This window comes from Hylaeus volcanicus, chromosome 1 (assembly GCF_026283585.1).
Source record: "Hylaeus volcanicus isolate JK05 chromosome 1, UHH_iyHylVolc1.0_haploid, whole genome shotgun sequence".
In the NCBI taxonomy this organism is placed as follows: Eukaryota; Metazoa; Arthropoda; class Insecta; order Hymenoptera; family Colletidae; genus Hylaeus; species Hylaeus volcanicus.
In genome coordinates, this window is record NC_071976.1 from 34,927,626 (window position 1) to 34,947,222 (window position 19,597).

At 48.1% G+C, this 19,597-nt stretch overlaps 1 protein-coding gene across 3 annotated transcripts in view; it reads left to right on the forward strand.

Annotated features, from left to right (window-relative positions):
• LOC128885119 (uncharacterized) overlaps positions 1–19,597 on the forward strand; it is a 192,351-nt gene that overhangs the window by 123,968 nt on the left and 48,786 nt on the right. The gene's annotated exons all lie outside the window — the stretch shown is intronic.

The window sequence follows — 19,597 nt, forward strand, 5'->3', positions numbered from 1 at the left end:
ATTGTAGCATTCTCGATGCTTCGCGAGGGTGTAGCGAGTACTCATTCGTAAGAGTAAACTGGATGAAACGAATGGATCGAAAAGTTTGGACGATCGAGCACGGCATTTCTGGACGTCGGCCACGCGTGTTTGTGAACCGAATGTAGACGAAGCGAGCCGGTGGCGTTTCTTCGCGATCTTTCTTCCGTCGCATAATCGACAGCTACGATTCATCTTTTCATTCTCGCCGCTACCGACGCGCGTACACGTGCACAAACATGACAAATGAACCCCGCTACCATCGCGACGGATGAAGATTAATGCTCTAACGAGGTTCCGTTCGTCCGATTAGGGGACGATTGTTCCATCCTCCGATAACGGTCCATTCGGGTGGGTCAAGATCGTCGTGCAGTTCGTTGCTCTCTTTCAACAAGCGTTTGGGCGATAATATTCCTCGCTACCGTGAAAAATTCCGACACCAAGTTTGCGTAACTCAACTTGGATTTGTCCGCGATTTTAAATTATCACGGAATCTTTCATCTCTCTTCAACGACGCACGCTAGCGATTCCCGCGGCGGCTAAGTAACTCGAGCAGCCTTCGGAATTTATTATATTTCCATGTTGAGGCTTTCAGGACCGACGGGTAACGAGGGTGTTAACCTTTTCCACTATGCACGAGCGTCGAATGGGAAACGACGTGGAAACGATTTTCGATTCCAGTCCCGTAGCGACGATAAGAGATTAGAATAAGAAACGAACGCGATTCCGATGCAGTCGACATCCCCGCAATTTTTTACAAGGCAAAGCGCGTATGCGCGAACACGTCGCGAAGGGATTATAGGAAGCCGCTATCGGACAGCGCGAGAAGAAACGAAATAGCGTTTTGAAAACTGATCGTCCGCCAAATTAACGGGTTTTTCGGTGCCGCCGTGTAATTTACAGCGGCGAACGATGCGGCTCACGTACGAATCCAACGAAACGAGCCACGACGATGAAACTTTCCTAACGAATGACACGCGTTTTTGTACCGACTCGTCGACTCTTGTATTTCTCTTGCATTTTAACCGGTTCGTCTTTTCTAAAAATTCCGCGAAAAACTAGTCCGGGAAATATTGAATGCGCGTCGCGACGAGACCGTCGTTAAAATTCCTGGATAAATGGGTTGATCCTCGAGCCGCTATGTCTTCTGTCGTCGCGATTCTTCGACGACAAAAGAATGTTTTTTAATAAACAACCTTCGCGAGAAACAGCGAGAGCGGACGCCTCGTCGATGGCGTCGTTAAGGGTCCTCTCTACTTTGTAGGCCACGAAAATCGCGGATTGCTCTTTGCGAGATATTATTAAAAACACCTGAAATCAACGCGAGACCGAGTTTCTCCCAAAAGTGGAGCGCCGCGAACGCAGGCACTCGCCAGCACTCGAAGGAAATTGTGAAAATATATCGAGGAGTTGGGGGCGAGCGAAGACCTTTCGCCCGTTTGCGATGTCGCGTTTAATAACTCCCGCGTCCGCTCGAATTCAGCTGGCCAGGCGCCATGTGCACACGGCAGAAACGCGTAATCGCGATATTCGGGCCAGCACGCATGCACAGCTACGCTCGCGTATCGGCGCGTTCTAATTTACCCGTGCTGCAGCTGGCCTCCGGTAGCGTAATCGCGTATAAACGCGAGCATCCTCCTCTTCCGTGTAACCGTTGCGCGCTGCAGCGAGTTGCGCGTCAATTCGCGAAAATCTACAACGAAAATTCGGATGGATGCGTGTCGCACCGTTCGTTCGAACATAGAATAAAATGTATGCGTCTACAGCGACGACACTTTTTCTTTTAGAGATCATTTACCTTTCAAACTGTACGACACGGAGTTTTTAAACGTGCGAGAACCTGCTTCGAGTAGATTTAACCGTACGGTGACGGACGAAAACAGTAGAAGAGGAACGTGTGAACGCGGTTCAGCGCGGACGGCGCAGTAGCATAGGTCGGTGTAGGGTCAGACATCGACGGTCGTCCGAGCTATATCGGTGTATGCGGCGTTCGGATCAGTTGTACGAAGTATTATTAATCGAACTCTAGTTAAGAATGATAAATGTAGCTGACACGAAACAAGAACGAAGGAACGTACGTTCGTATCGTGCCCGACTATTTCTATATATAAAAAAAATATACGCAACGAACGACAAGTTCTAAACGAATGCAATTTTGGAAGAGAGATAATTAAAAGTTTGAATTTGTGGCGACAATTTGATGGATGCAACGTCGACATAGAGTATTCCTGTTACTCTCTTCCTTCTTCTTGTTCAATGTATGAGTCGAATAGGATGCGCGAGTCTATTGACTTTTCCGAAGGTTCTCGTCTTACGATTTCTTCGTCTATTTCTAAACTTTCCAAGAACGTCGATTACAGGCCATGAATTCCATAGGTTGATAGTCTCAGCGTTCGCGTACGACACGGCGAATCGACGAAGGGAATTAAAAATTAAGTCAATAAAACGCAAAGCAACCGACCGATCCCGCGACCTAGCCATAAACTAAAGCCTCCGGAAGCGGTGGTAGTTATCGCTCACGGGGACGCTTGTCGCGACGTTGGAGTCGCGTGACTTTATTCCAGAACCGACATCGCTCCGCTATTGTAGCCCCTCTACACAGCTATTCTCGTGCCGCGCGCGTGCATTCGCGGCGAGGTGTTCGGTCTATAGTTTCGCAGTGTAAAGACGGAGTTCAGGAGCAGCCAGCTATGGACATAATTTTGCCAGAAAATTAATGTCCGTTAATTAAACGGTGGAAGAGGAGGCAGCCTGGTGTCGTCCTAATCGTTTGCACTTGCTTTCCTAGCTTAGCGTCCGTCTGCCGAAACGTTTGACTCTCCGCGTCGTTACGGATTTCAACGACTCCAACGTACGTTCCTCTTTACGCGAAATCGCGATCAAGGATCGCAGAAATAGTCACTCTGAATAATTTGGTACACGTAGTAGAAACTGCCAGCGCGACTCGGCCGAATAAAAGGATGCTAGAGAGCACCTGATCGGCGAGTAACGACCGAAATAACAAACGCTACGGGACACGGCTAATTTTCGAAGTCAAGGCTACACTCGAAGGCGAAATTAAAGGAAGGACCAATGGAATGAAATTGGTTCGCAACGTACGACACCATAGATTCCCAAGGGTTGACGCCAAAGGGGTGGATTACTCGACGTCGTTAGGACGCGATAAAATTGCATGGCGTAAAAAACAAGCCGCGGACCAGAGATTGCCACGTGCGATTCTTCCAATCAACTCGGCCCTCCTTGGTTTCGTCTCGGCCTCTCGCTCTCGGTCGCTTTCCCTTCTCGTATTTCTCGAGGCGTCGAGCATCGTTTTAGGGCGGAGTCGTTCGATTTCGATTGAAACGCTACGATAACGAGCATAAATTTCATCGAGGTGGCGTGACTTTGTTCTGCTTGGCACTGAAACCTGCTTGAGTCCGTGCCAAAATTTGCGGAAAATTTACACCGAACTTTTTCCCACCCCCGACCCTTCCTCGATTGGGCTGATTTATTTCTTAGGTAGACCGCCTCGAACGTATACCTTTGGCCCGATCTTCCCGCGATCGTTCGATTCGCGTTAGCCTCGAGGCGAAGTCGCGGTCTATAGAGAGACGCCGATAGTAACAGTCTACCTTAAGCTTGGGTGATTTCCCGCAAGACTCGAGCGCCTCCCCGCGAGAGACTTGGACTGCGATCGTCTCTGCATACGTTCCTAAAAATAAATCAGACCTAGGGACCTAACCCAATTTCGTCGACATTTCGACCCAGACGCGACAGATTTACCAAGGATATTCGAGTATTTCGTAATCGAGTCAGAATTCTTCCTCACCCCGTACATGTAAGATTCTTTCCTGTAATCAGGACGAAAGGGGTGTAAATAAAGACAGAATTAAATGAAATAAAAGTATTTAATTAAAATGAAAGAATAAAAAAATGGTTTTAAAACGTGCTCTTCGATTGACACTTTCGTCTCTCGGTTGTCTTTTGACTCTGACACTCTAACACTATTACTCATTCTTCATACGTACCTATAACGTTCGGTTCGACCGCCTACGGAAGTTGCCTACGGAAGTTGCCTAAACTTCAAACCGACGCTGGGCAAACGTTGACTCGATAAAAAGACCGGTCGGAGGGCGCGCCAATTTCCAGAACGGCTAGATGGCGAAAAAATCAAGGATGCGGATGGAACGAACCACGAGGGCTGTTCGTTGTCTTAATTGCTCCGTGACTCACGCTGCAACGTTACACGATAATTACTCGGTAAACACTGATTACGCCGCGCCGCGGCTCATTATACTCGGGAATCCGGTATCCGTTCTAACGGCCGCAACTCTCGGATTTTACGTCGTCCCTCTTCCCCATAGAAATCCCAGCGAGCCAGCAAGTTGGCGGGCCGGAAGTGACGAGGGCGAATGGCTCTGCGAGTACCACGGTGTACTCGCAGGATTCCAGGTCGCGTCGTTGCATTACCTATACGTCCAATAATTATGCGTTACCTGTCAAGCTCGATTCTGACGGCATACCGCTTGATCCGTCGTACGATTAAGTCGCGGACAAACGCGCAGCTTCCGAAACATTCTTCGCAGATGACTTTCGCTCGAGAAACGTAGCGTCTTCTATCTATCCGACCCGCGACGTGATCTTGAACAAATGCCAAATAGACATGGCAAAATGAACGACATTTCTATGGGATGATATAATTTGTTGGACACAAGTATACTAAAGTTAAGACAAATATTTATCCAAAAAGAAGCGATCTAAAGCAGAGACGAAAGGAAGCTCGATAGCTGCACAAAGACCGTGACTATATTATATATCCAACCCGCGATACTTAAGTTTATCCTGTTAATTGCACCGAAATCCAGAGAGAAACTGATTGGAAATTGGAGTTTGAAATTAGAGGGTTGTACCTGCGCGCGAACTGTTTCCTCCTAAAGTTATACGAGGTCGAACGGAAGAGGGATATCGAAAGAAAAGGACAAAAGCTGGTAGAGGGTTTGGCGGGCAATTCAATCTCCGAAAGATAGGTAACGTCATCGAACCGTTGTTCCTTTTTGATTCTGACAGCGTAATGGTATTAGTCGCGTAGAACGGTATCTGGCAGCGGGTATAGAGTTGGAAGGGGCGATTGCCATTGCCCGTAAAGGCCATCGGTTGCTATTGGGCTACCTTTGGCCTTAACCATACAGACACGAGCCTCGCATTACTAGTCGCTTCGAGTTATCTGCGCTTCCCACGTTAGCCCGGACGCGCAACGTCGTACGCCGTGGCCCACATTTCCCAGCACCTGCACTGCAGAATCCCGATAGTGCACGTATATGCACATCGAACCGCCGCTTATGCGCTTTCTCGTGCGCCGTGTTTCGACTTCCGTCCCTTGTCTCCGCTACCCTCTTTCCTGCATCCTCTTCGTCTCGCTCTGTCTGTCCACGACGATTCCCGTTCTCCTGCTATCGATCCGACGTCGCGACTAATCGAACGCCGAGGCGACGCTACCGTTCGCCGAAGCAATCGAGACCTTGACATTTCTTCCGCGTCGCGTGGTGGGTGCCGGAGCGACGTCGACGAGCCGAAGTCGGGGCTGCCAGGGTTTCTCTCGATTGGCTCGAGTTCCGGGTGCACGGTGAAAACGAATATCGCGCGTGCTGCTTTTTCGACGTCGGATCGACAGCGTGCGCAAATTTCGACGCAGATACTATTATTATTATCGTTGTTCCGCGACAAACCGGAACCGCCTAAGCGGGCTCCAATCTCTCGACCGATTCGATCAACGTCGTCGTGGTCCAAAACAAACTTGGCTGAAACGCGCTCGAACGCTTGGCGCGCCTGCGCTTTTAGGACGCCTCTAACCCACTGCTAACTACTTGACATCGATCGACCTTAATTAAAGTCGGCACATTCGCAAAGTTTTACCTGCTACGTGCCTGCTCCGACAACGCGAGTCTGTGTTTACGAGTCCCCGTCTTGTAATTCCTGGATCGGGCTCGGTTATATCGGCGGTCGTCGATCGAAGTTCCGATACCGTCCGAAGAAAACACGGACGATAACCGTAACGCGACCGATCGAGCTTCGCGCTTAGCTTGCGATAAGAGTTTCTCGTATCGAATATACGCGGAATATCCTGTTTAACTGGCTGCCGTCTAAATAGAGGAAATACTCGAGATAACGGAGACTATATAGGACACCGTGTATACGACGCTTCGCTCTCACCGTGATGATATGAAATCGGCCCCGCCGCTCCTCGGATTAAACGTATCAATTCTGATACCGTTTGGTCGCAAGAGGCTGGCCACGTACACAAAGGGTTAATCCATCGGCGAGTCGCGGGGCGGATCGGGAAGGAAGCGGCCGCCTTCCATTTCGATGCACGACGGCTCCTCGTATCCGGGATGAAAGCCCGTGACCGAAACGAGGGACGAACTTTACGCTTGGAAACAGTTGTTTCGTTATTGATTCGATTCAAGTCCATCGACTTGCCCCGAGTTTCCAGTTTCCAAACACGAGAATAGATATCCACGGCGGAATCTCTCCGCGGCCCCTATCGCATGGTCACGTCTCCGTTACCTACGAGCAACCACACTCGGACGAGGAATTGTCCCCGACTCAAACTTTGGTCTTTAACGATCGACCAGATACGCGATTTGCTTCTGGCTTTGATGGCCTGTCGCGAGCATGTCTCGGCTGCTCCTTATTTCGTGCGCAACTTCCATGGTAAATAAGCGTTTCTCTTGGTAAATTATTAGGGAGCCAGAAAGTAATATCGTTACTGCGAATGTCGATACCTGTTTATTATTTATCGGCTCGCTGTGTGTCAATTGATTTTTATCGATCAGGTATCGAACATTTGCAAAAGATTATCGATAACGTAGACGACTACATAAACGATTAAAAATAAAAAAGTATTATAAATTTATTTGTTTGAATTTAACGTATAAGAAACGACATTACTTTCTGGTTCCCATGATACATCATTCAGCTTTACGCGATTCTAAACTTTGTCTGGTAACTTCCAAGAAAAATTCAAAGTTTCCGTGGTGGTCACCGAAGTGACGTCGCGACGCGTCGGTCCAGCTAGCGCGTTGCGCCGGACCCGAACGTCCGATTCGTCTCAGTTCTGGAACGCAGCTCCGCGGGATATCGCGATTGCGGCGTTTCGCGTCCCCTGGGAACTATTCGTACACCTTTCGCCGACTTCTTCTCCATCGTTGCTCGAAATTTTCCAGTTTGGTCTTCCTCGCCACCGAATCGTCCGAACGGTTTCGCCATGGAGTCGAGATTTACAGGAAGTATTGCGAACTTGGACTTCCAACGTTCGCGGAAAACGTTGGTCTTAGATATTCGAAGATCGTTCCGCGCAGACGAACGATTAGTAGTTTGTTCTCGTTGGCTGCGAGTGGAACTTTTCGACGTTGAACTCGCGACGCTGACGTGAAAGGAACGATAGAAGTTGAGCGCAACGGAACAGGTACTCGCGTCGTTGTCTGCGGGCGTACACGTGCCCGACAAAATTACAGCGATACGAACAATTTGGAGTTACAACCGCTGTAACGAACTTGTAACCGTATATAATTAATATACATAGTCGCGCGGTGGTCGGGCCCCGAAATTTCGCCAAATTGTGCCGTCACCGTGGCAACGATATTTTCGAGATTTCCTAAACGGTAAAGGGACGTTGCCGGGTTTGGTCGCGACGTGAAACGTTCGTTGCGAGTACGAAATCAGGGTTCGAAGTAACGTCGAAGAAAAGATCGACGCTCTTCGACTCGAAGAAGTTGACTGGATTTCCTCGAGATAAGTGGATCCCTTGAAATTCTACTTCCACTGTCGGTGAACACGGTTTAAATCGGCAACGATTCGAAAAAGGAAACAATCGGTCCGGAAAATATTTGCCAGGATTTTTCCAAAGAATCGTGGGGTTCGGATGTTCGATCTATACGAGGTGGCAGAACCTCCAGCGCATTTCTATTTCGGCGTATAAGCGCGTCATAAATTTGCCCTCGGCCAGCAGCCGGCGTCGGTTGTTTTATGCTCTCTGGCCAGGAACCTGGCTGGGTAATTCTGCAATGCGGTTGAAGGCACCTATATCCTCCTCCTAACTTTCTCTCTTTTCATCGTTTTCAAGCCTGTCCCTCTTTCCTTCTCGTTACCATTCCCGCGCCGCCGCCACCGACGCCGCCCTCCCCTTTCGCCGTTGCCGTCGCCGTCGACGTCGACGTCGACGTCGCCTCGTTCCCGCGCTTCTCTCTCGCGCTCTCCACCCTCGTGGCAACTATCTTGCAGCGATCGTCCGTGGAATTGCAAACCAGCTATCAGAACCGCGAGAAGTTTCGCGAGAAAAATTTATGAGCCGCGTTAAGGAGCGTTGAATGCTCGCTTTTCTAACGACGAGCTTTCCCTCATCGATTCGAGCACGTTCCTGCTCGACTGTGTCCCCTCGTAGCTTCTCCAAGTTATGGTATCAGCGTGCGATGGTCCAAGTAAATTTTACCAGGACCAAATACATAATGCAACCACAGAAATGACCAAGGAATTTCAAGTGTACGTGTTCGCGGATCTGGAACGCGTTGCCTATCCCTCCGTTCGTTGGTTTTTCTTTCTCCGTCGTTATTTCTTTCTCCGTCGTTATTTCTTCCGCTCGCGATATGCATCGCATCGCATCCCGCGGTGCCGCTCGCCAACCAGTCGGAAAATGCAATGAAAGCAACCTCGAGACTTGAAGAAGACGTTCCCAGTAATTCAGCTAGTTAAAATTGCAACTGGCTCCCATACCGCATCCAGATGAATTCGCCGTTCCTTCTTCCACTCGTTCGAAACAGACTCGTTGAAATCGTAAATACATCGCGAACAGACCTTGGTACCCGTTGGCGAACAAGTAAATAATTCCGCGACGTGTTTTCATCGAACTGGAATCTTGGAGATACGGTTACGTTTAGAAAATCTTGATCGTAATCTAACAAATTACGTTACCAACCGTAGACTGGGGTATACGCATGTTTTCCCAATGGCTTCGTTTTCCCCTATAATATAGGGCCTATATTAACGGTTCGACTGGTATATCGTAAATTCGTATCGACGCGGAGTTCTTAGTGACGATCGTAGTGAAACGAATCAGCGCGTGATCGTTAATTCATACAAAAGGAAGCCGTATCGAGTGTGCAGCCACATTACGCGGATTACGCGGAGCGTTTTCGTCCGGGTGATAAGTTATTAATATCGGTGCTTCTATTGTGGCTATTCGCGGAAATTGTATTACGGCGAGTTGCGCCGAGGTAAGTGTTAATTTATGAGCGAGTCGGCCATTCCGTGCGCGCTCTTGCAAGGGATTACCGAGCTACAAGACGCGGGAGTTGAAACGGAATACAAATGTCCGAGTAAAATTTCTCCGGATCTACGATCGTTCATCCGACGCATTCGCGGCCAGCCTTTGTCGCTGAAATAAAACCGAGAACAATGGAAAAAGATTGAGTTGTTTGAAAAATTGCCGTCGTTCTTCCGTTGAATCACCGTAACCGGGGACAGTCGAATCTTGTTACGAACTGCGAGAACGGACAATGTTGTCGAAGAATGTTTGCGTTGAACGCGTAATTGTAACAAAGTATGTATATTTAGGAACAACTCGGTTCGAAACGATGAACAGCATGCAACAAAACTGACCACACCGTATGGGAGTTTCCAAACGTGTTTGCATAACTCTAGACGATAACATTGCGTTACATATTATCAAACGGTATACGAAAACCCGCTATATTTGCTTGTCATTCGAAGCTAGTTAACGTTTGTTTACGCTTAAACTATCTCCTATTTTATAGAACGATCGTACTCGATTCCTCAAAGAGATTCGCGGTACTTATTTAGAACGTAAAGGAGCGCGATTCGTTGCCAACATTTGTTTGAAATACGAGCAAAATTATTGGCTCCCCAAGAGGGATGGTTGTTAGGTTGGTTTACTCGAACTGGGGAAGATTCGAGCGCGCCTTTGGCCGCAAATATATCGGACGATGCAACGGGAAAATGGATAAGCGAATGGACAGCGGCGAGGGAATTAAAGGACCAAAGTATATCTCGCATGTAGCGAAAAACAGCGAAGATCGATGCGAAGCAAAAGCTCGCTTATGTTTTGCAAATGCAGTGCGAGTATATTGGACTATCGATCGATAAAAACGTGTAATACGGCCGAACGAAGTGAAAATAAATCGGAGAGAGGGAAGGGTGAAAATTTTGAACGCGACGTGTAAAGCACGAGTGAAAACATGAAGGTCCATATCGCCACCGAGATGTGTCCGTTCGCCGAGGGTCGAAAATTGGTCGTAAAAATATGTTGCGAGCGATGCAGCACCGCGAGAAGCAAATGTGGTAAAAATTCATGCGCAGAAAATGCCTGTGGGGATGGTTAGGGGATTAACTTCGAAGTGGACGTGTTGTTCCGAGTTTCGTAATAGACGGCCGTCTCAAGCCGTCAAACACATCCGGTAGACAGTGTCTGAAAACTACATACTTTGAACGTCGTATCCACCTTACGCTCTCGCGATACTCGTTCGTCCACTTCAGCGATGCTAATTGATTTATTCGCACGCGTAGACAGGTGGAGAGCGTATTCGAAAGAAGTTACTCGCCACGTAGACGCAGCATGCAAATAAATTAACCTGGGAGGTCGGTAACGATACAAATCCAGACGAGTCAACGTGTCCGCGAGTTTATTCTTTGTGATCCAGGTTCCCGGAGAGAGGTGGCGTCCGAAGAGAGAAAAGAATACCGTAACAAGTTACCGCGTCGAGAAGTCGAATACATACGAAATCGTCCGTGGATCGAAACTCGAGCGACGTGTAAGGTGTCGCGGCTGCAAAATAGAACGCGCGACCGATGCTAATTTATTTATATCGGGGGCAAAGACACGACCGCGAAAGAAATTGCCTGGTCGCGCACGAAACGAAGCGCTAATTCGCGTGCGAGCCAAGCGTATGCAGGATCACGAGACTCGCGCGAAGGTAACCCGCAGAACGGTAATTCAGCGTAGCGAGCTACCCGACGGCATACAAAATGCAGGGGAGAACGGTTCTCCTCCAGCTGCTGCCGGCTTTCGACTTTCTCGTCCTCGATGGGACAGAATTCATTCCGAGGAACGTCGGACTCGGAGGAGTTGCCGAAATCTGTTGCATCGAACCGATCGAAAGCTGACGCGTGCTCGTCTCCGATTTTTCCCGGGGATACTCCGCGCGAAAATTTCAGCGAATCGATTAACCAAAAACAACCAAAAATATTGAAGCGGAATTCCGTGAATATTTTAATATTCGGCGGCTAAACTCGCGCGCTGAAGTGTATCGTAAATGCTGGGGAGAGGTAACTGTTGGAAAAGTGGCGGGATCCGAGAAACAGATGCTTGTACAAGCAAACTTTCGCTGGAAATGTTTGGAGATACTCCGCTAGGGACCGAAGAACGAGGCTTTTGGAGAAACTTGTTCGTACCTTTTGTGCTCCGGACCCGGAACGCGTTCCGAACTTTTATTAAAGTATCGTCAATTTTTCCCCCGCCTCTATTAGATGCAGTTTACGTACGACCGTCGAAATTACGTTTGTCGGTTCTGCATCGATTAATTATCGGTCGAACGTGCATTACCGCACGACGAGATGCTTGCCGATTACGTCGGTACGAAGCAAAAGATATTCGCGGGGGCGGTATCGGTCGCTCTTAACGATGACTGCGTGCACTCGAACGGTCTCCAACGAGACCGACGTTCGTCTCCAATTAATGACGTAACAGGCATGCCATTGAAATCACTGCGATCGAACGTCCCTTTGCTAGGATATAATTAATGAAACTTACTCGATACTCGACTCGACAACGATCAACGTTTAATCAACGGTTCGTAGATGATGCAGTCTCGGAACCTGCGCTCCGTTCGAACCTATTTAAACATAGTTCCAACTTTTACGGATCAACATTCGGTAGTCTAGAGTTTGTACGATGGTATTTATTCATTTATGTTTAATGCACGTCAGGCTCGGAGTGGCTAAGAAGCGTCGTTTGGAGGCGATATCCGTCGGATGTTGTTCAACGATCGTGCTCGAACGATATCGGAACCTTAACGAAGCTCCGGTGTCGTAAAGGTAGCTGTAATAAAAGAAACGAAGGGAAACTATCAGATAAAAGAGGGCAGAAAGCATCCGCGTCGTCGTGGAATAAATTACGGTGGATGCACGCACACCGTATACGGGCTTACGGTGACGCTTGAACGGTTTGCGATGCGACACGCGTGGAAACATTCGCACGACGGCAGCCTCGTAATTACGGACTGACTCTGTAATAGGATTTTCGGTGGTTTTAGCGCGTGAATTCCACCGTAAAGGAGAACGATGGCTATCGCAACGACGCGTGCGATGTTGGTTGATCGCGTCGACCGTGACGCGACTGGTCACTGTATTAACCGAAGAGGATTTCCGAGAGTGCGCGCGATAACGACGTTTAGTTTGCAAAAAATTCCCTGTGAGGAATTCGACTCGTCGAGCGGCGGTTGGCGTTTAATAAAAGGGTGAAACGAAATCTTGATGGGAAAAATTGGAAATTACGTCGGAGTCGGCGTAATAATTCGCCCGGCGGTGATTTAAGACGTTTATTATTGCCCGCGAATAGGAGCCCATAAATTACGGCCACGTCTCACGTGCACTTATCGCGCCTCCTTCCCTGCAAAATTTCTACCGGAATTTAAGAACACAAATGCACAGGCGCTAATGTCGCTAGAATGGCCTCCGCGTTGCGTATCCACGGATGGAGAAATCGTTGAACGAACGAGGATGATCGCGATCGATCAACGGACGCGTTTATTGGTAAAACGCATTTTGTAATTAATGTTCGTATCTCGCAATTCGTCTCTAACGCATTCGATTCGCAGTCGATACGCGTGCAACGGCGACCACTGCATGATAGCATTATCACGAAAAAAAAAAAATATACGGGAAAAATTCTAGTATCGGTACGCGGCAGAGCGATGCAACGGATGTTTGCTGAATTATTGAAATTTATTTGAATTCAGCCACTCGCCAGTTTATGATCACTGGGTCGTTTCGGTTAGCAATTTTATCTTCTTTTAATCCTCTCCGAAACGAATACGTTTGCAACATTTATGCGATCAATTTCGCAAAGGGAGTCGCGAAAATAATTATATCACTGCCTATCGACAGAGTAACGCGGAACTTTTGAATATATATTCGCAACTCGTTTCGGAAAGAACAAAACCTAGCAAACGGTACCACGTACTCGCTAGGCAAGTCCTTGTCTCGGTGAACTTGGATACTCGTAGCGACCGTGTTTCACGAAATCGAAAGAAATCTGTAACGATATCGAAGATGTTGCCGCGTCTTTCTAATTTTCGACGCATCGTTTGGCCAAGCAGAATTAACACCGGGAGGAAACTCGGCCGTTCATGGATTCCTGCACGCGTACTCTCGCGTCGAGAACAAACCGTTCCGCAGTTACGATCTCGATTCCAATGGTGAAACTTCACCTTCCGGTTTCCATTTGTCGGCCGCGTCGGAGTTCTCCAAGTCGGAGAAAGGGTAAAAAGGAGGAACGACGCCAAGGAGAAGAAAACGAAGGAGGCAGAACGGCACCATCTGGCCGCGATGAGGAAACGAGGAAAGGAAAACGGTCGACCGGGCTGGATAGAGATACATATATTTCTCTTTGATGCGATCTCGAGCAATTATTCAATGCTGCCACCGCAAATGAATCCTACCCGAGGAAACTTTTTTTTGTCAATAACCTCCTTACTCGGAAGACCTCTTTTCTTCTCGCAAGGAGGATTTTGCGGGAATTGTTAGTTAAAATAAAGTGAACTTCGGTGGCGAATTCAACTCTCTTCAATTTGTAATCGAACGCTCATCGAGTCCTCTGTTCTCGTTCGACTTTGACTTTCGGTCTGTGCCGTTGGATTCCTATTTCGCGGATTCCATGGATAGAGCTCTTTACAATGGAATACGGAACAGGATACTCGTTTCTTCCCGGTTTCGTCCAATTTAATTATTCATACAGTTATCCGCTTGAATTTTTCTTGACGGTCGTAGCCGTGGATTCGAGTTCGGCCGCGACCAACGGCAATTTTCGTTGGCCGGCTCTCCGGTTCATAGAAATCGCATGTAAAACACCCCGTGACGTTGCATTTCGTTGACCGAAATACGCGCGGTATCGCCCTAAACGGGAATATAATTTTGTATAATCGTTGACGTCGGTAATCGCCGAAATACGATTATATTATAATTCGCGAAGAAATTAAATCTTTCACGTGCTCGTGTCCCCGTTATTGTTAGCAGTCATGCAGGATTCATCGGGAAATCGTGGTTAATTCGCATATTAATGACCTCAAGTCGCGAGGCTGTACTCGGTAACGAATTCACGGGCGCATTAAATTTTCAAACGATCCGCGCCATTAAAATCCAATTAATGCGACCGCGAAAAATGAAATTCGCGACGAGAAACGTTCCGGCAATTCCAATGATTCCCGTTACGAAGGCGCCAACGATATTGCAGATAACAAATCGGATAGTTTACATAATTTTCATGCAAAACTCGTACTCATTCGCGTACAGCGTTTCGTCTCGTAAATAGTTCCGTTTCACACAAATTTCAACAACAAGAATTTCGCCTGAAAAGTAGATGGGCGAAACGGCGAGTTCCAACTTTATTTCAACTGTTTCGATTCAAAAGACACGATACATTCGTACGTTCCTAGCTTTTCTCGCGAGACACTTTTTAACTCCGCTCATACACTAGATCATCCGAACGATAAAGTCCCAGGATGTAAGAGACTCAACGCGTTGCAAGTTGCTCGAGGACTGTTCGACGAGCTCCAAAAACGACTGTGTCGAAGTTCGTGCGGGGTTGACAAGCACGAACCAGCCCTTCTACCTATCACGTGACGATACGCGGCATTAAAATTCATAAGGCGACTCGCCTATTCCCCACTTTAGCACCCCGCGACCTGAACGAGCCGCGCATCATATATTTATAGGGCGCCCTCGGATGCACACATGCATCTTGCACAGCTTACGCGACCCGGTCGATTTTGGCGTGCGCTTATCCGGCGACCAAATACGCTACGGCTCGAATTAGAGAAGATCTGTGCGAATACTCTCTTGGTTCGTCATTTTATTAGTTATTTATCGCTCGAGTCTTCGGTAACAGGGTGTTTGCGTAGACTGGAGGATATCGCGCTGTCATCCGTTGCATCTACGAGATGACACGAGTGCACTCGCCGCGTGCCTATGAATCTTGCTTCGCTCGCGTTGGAAGGAGAGGCTCCGAAGACCTGTCTGTACAGTGACAAATTGTAGATGGATGTTAGGTAGATAGCGCGGGCTTCGAACGAATGAAAATAAATCAAGTTTCGTGCTACGGGATGCTCGTTGAATTTTGCGAAATTTATGTCGTACGCGGCGGAAGAATGACCGAACTTCCTCTTCGAAGATGTTGAGATAAAATACCGGAGGGCGTAGGATTACGTATCGCGAGCAAATTGGATATCGTTGGAAACGAAAAAAGGAAGCCAGGTTTCGACTTAATTTATAACAGGTTCAAGAGCTAATAAATAAAACGTCTCCCAAGCTCCCTCGAACTCGACGAACGAGGAACGAAGTGTCCGTCGAAGTAGCGCCAAAAAAACTCGCGGAAACTTTTCGAAAGTTACGGGAGGGTCAGCGTCGTTAATCATTCCCCGGCCGTTCTATAGACGCATACATTATTCAAGACCGTCCCGACGCGGACTATGCATAACTTTTGTCGATGTTCACGCGCCGGTTTCTGCGGGAAAGAGTCGAACACGCAAACTATCGCGACATCCGGGCATAAGAAATATTTGGTAATGTTTCCAGGAGTTGGCGGGGTTTCTTTTTTCGCCGCAATTACAATGCAGTTTATGCGAATGCAAATAGAAACCAGCTCGGTAGGAAAGTTGCTTTTAACCGCGACGTTTCCTGTGTCGAAGGTTTGTCGAAAGTTTCGATCGAATCATCGATAGCGGGAACGATCCTCGACGTTGGATCGATTCGCGAAAAGTCGGTGCACTCGTTGGAGCGTAGGTTGGCGCGTGCACACAGGGTACACGAGGCTGCAGAGGGTGCGCGAGGGTGCGTCAGCGCACACGTAGGCGCGTACTTAGCACCCCCGACTGTGCAAGACCACTCGACCGGCACGTACCGGATCCTTCAGACGTACCTACACGCCAGTAAATTATCGCCCGACCGTACGTACAGGGAAGTGCAGCGCTCTCGTTGTTTTACACTCTCTCTTTCCAGCTACTTCCCTCCTCTCTCTCTCTCTCTCTCTTTACCTCAACCCTCTCCACCGTTCGTCCAACTCCGCGCGCCAAGCCCCGTCCTCGGTTTTCTCTTTGTTCTTTCGCGTTTTGCCCGCCGCGTTCCACGCGTTCCCGACCCGCGCGATAAAAATGAGATTTACGGATTATTCTGTTCCCGTGCCTGTGTCGCTCCGCTGTCGACGAGCTTAAATCTGTATTACTCGGCCACTTTTCCCCCCGCCCCTCGCACGTTTTCATTAGCGCCGCTCAATTTTTCAGTCCCGCCGCTAACCACGCCACGCTGCCATCGGACCATTCCCGTGAAAACGAAAGTAGCCCGACGCGGGATACTCTCCGATACCTTCGGCGTTGCCTCTTCGTTGGCGAACGCGTCTCCTAGGGTCATCGCGCGTTTAATCGATCGCTCTCGACCTCGATGTCGAGGATTTTCTCCGCGTTTAAATATAAATAGTACGAACCTCCACGGAGCAAGCTTGCACGATCTTTAATCAAATTTCACGGTACTGGATTACTCGAACGACATTTATAAAGACGTTGGGTAGAGGTTCTGTTTTTTTTTTCTTGGAAAAAAAAACCAGTTACAAGATTATCCGTGCCATTCAAGTATCTCGCGATCCCTCTCTCTGTATCTTCCTCGTAGACCCGACGTAAAAACCTTATAGCGGAAATCAGTGGCAGGATAGGTCGAATCCGCCAGTAGACTCGACGGTCGAAAGTGGAGCGTATATTTCATTGCCGCTGCGCGACTTTCAATCTCTGCGAATGTCCGTCCGCGAGTCGGCTGTAATCTTTTTCTTGCCACGATTGGTCCACGCCAGCTACCTTTGGCTCCTCGAGTAACACCGGCGAACTTTACGCTTTGTAATTCGGCACGAACCGAAAAGGAAAAATCACGTTGGCGCAAAAAACTGATTCCAATTCAACGCGGTTCAAACGCGTCGGAACGCAATAAATCGCGCGTTAATTTTCAAACGCCCCGCGTTCGCGGTTAATTGAAAATTTAATATGGGAGTACTTGAAAATTGAAAAATGAAAAGTTCCAGCTTGATCAGCTCTCTCGGCTGCTTAAACGTCGAGCACTTTAGCTTTCAAAGGCCGCGGTTAATCAAATCTCATCGTTTCTTTTTTCTCGCGGTTTCCGGGTGATCGAAAACAAAATAATTGTACGCGTTGCGCCGAAGAAGATACCCTCGGAGATTAGACGCCGGAAATTTGACTGACGTCTGTTTTTAGCGCAACATCTCCTCGAGCACGGCCTCGGGATCTTTCCATCTAATTGCTATAAATATTCATGGTACGACAGCATTTCCATAAATAAATTATAGCGCCCCATGCGACTGCCGCTTCTCAAAACAGAACGTTTCGCTTTTGACCTCTATCTTCTTTCGAGCTTTTGATCTTCTCGATGTAAGCAGAGAGCCGTAATGCACAAGTCGCAAATTTAACCTCGAATTTGAAACTCTAGGCGATCGTCGAGTGCACGTTCGTCGACGAAAACCGAGAAATAATTGCCTCGCGCCGCGACAACGCATTTCGCTCTGGTTCCGTGACTCGCAAAAATTGAAAGAGAACGGTCAAAGTTTTTCCGTGAATTCCCTGCGAAAATCCAGCCAACGCAACGATCTCGGTCGCATTGGTCCGCGCGATAAATCCTTCGGACCAGCAGCTTAAAGCTGGCGTGGCGAAACTCGCAGGAGACGCCTGCGTCGCGGCGTTTCTGGCTCCGATCTGCGGCCAGACCGCACGACGCTTGTTCCTTGAACAGACTGCATTACGGGATACCTGTCAGTGACACGCCGCTGGCGAAAATCGTCCTCGTCGCTGGACGAAACCATAATTTCATTGGACGATGGCTGGAAAGACACATGGCTTAGTTTGCGCTACTACTAATTCCGAACGTCTCGTTCCCGAAGTCGATCGCAGTACTAGAAATTGGTGGCAACTTTTCAGGTATCAGTATGTCCTGACGATGAAATACCTCGAAACTGCGGTAACGTAAATATTGCTCGTCCAGGTCTTCCAGTCGCTTTTTCGATTCTTGTCGGCCGGTGCCGTTCTCGTTTCACCTTTGGTTTCGTGTTTCCTTTTACCATCGTTTCGACCCTGTAATTCGTTGAGAGCGAGAGCCACGTTGGAACTGTGTGTGCCATTAACCCAAATAATTCCGAGACGTGGTCTCACCCTCTTCAAATTTCTACCCTTCTTCTTCGGTTTCCTTCCAGCCCTCTCTCTTTTCTCGCTGCGCAGTTAGTTTGCGATCTTCTTTGAAGTACAAGGTGGACCGAAAATCCTTGTATCAACCAGGAGCCAAGGTGATTCTATCAGGAGGAACGAGTGTGTGTTGCGAAGATCTCGTCTTCGGGAAAACAGCTTCGAAATTCGGTCCGTGGCGTATACGCTTAATCAAGATTAGGTTTAATAAAGGGCGGTGATTGACGCATGCCGAGGAAACGCGACGCAACCCTCTGCTTTTCTTTCGTGTAACGTAGCGTTCTTCTAAATTCTAACATTTCTATATTCTAATTTTTATAACGTTTGTATCGTAAATTTTGAATTTATCGCGTCATATCGTTTAATACGATTGTTATTCAGGTGACGCGTCCGTACAGCCATGCCCATCGATCCACGCGCTCCTCCGTAGCTACCGAATTTACTTTCCTCCACTCGCAAGTTATTGCTTTTAACATTTACAAGGTACGTTTCAATTTATGAAATTGAATTGACTTTTAAACACGCCACTTAGACAATTGCGGTAGACATTGACTCTCGACAAACAATGAGAGAACTCTCGAGTTCGCCATCGTATTTACTTTTCTACGTAGAGCCATGTTTTTTTGTGTAAAACCAATCTTTTTCATCCGCTTTCGATAGCATCGGTTCGATGTTTATAATCATCGCGGCGGAACTTTACCGCGGCTCGTCATTTCGTAAAACCTGCCGGTCTTATTGCTCGTGCTATCGGTTATTCAGCGTCGATTACGAGCCTCGTTTCACGGTGGATATTTAACGGTGGCTTTATTCACGGAGAGGCAACGTTAAATAGTCAACGCTACGGAGATAATTTTCCAGTGGATTATTCAATTAGCCTCACAGTAATTAGTTTCCGACAAGATCTACGAGCGTGGACGGTTTGCATCCCCGTGCCTTCGTCCCTCGTTCCATTTTTTCCACGTTTTTTCATAAAACAATTTTTTAGAGGTATTTAACACCGACCCTACGTTTCCGTATCGCTAAATAGTGGAGGCTAATTAGTCGGCTCGAAATGACGCCGACGCCGACGCCGACGCCGACGG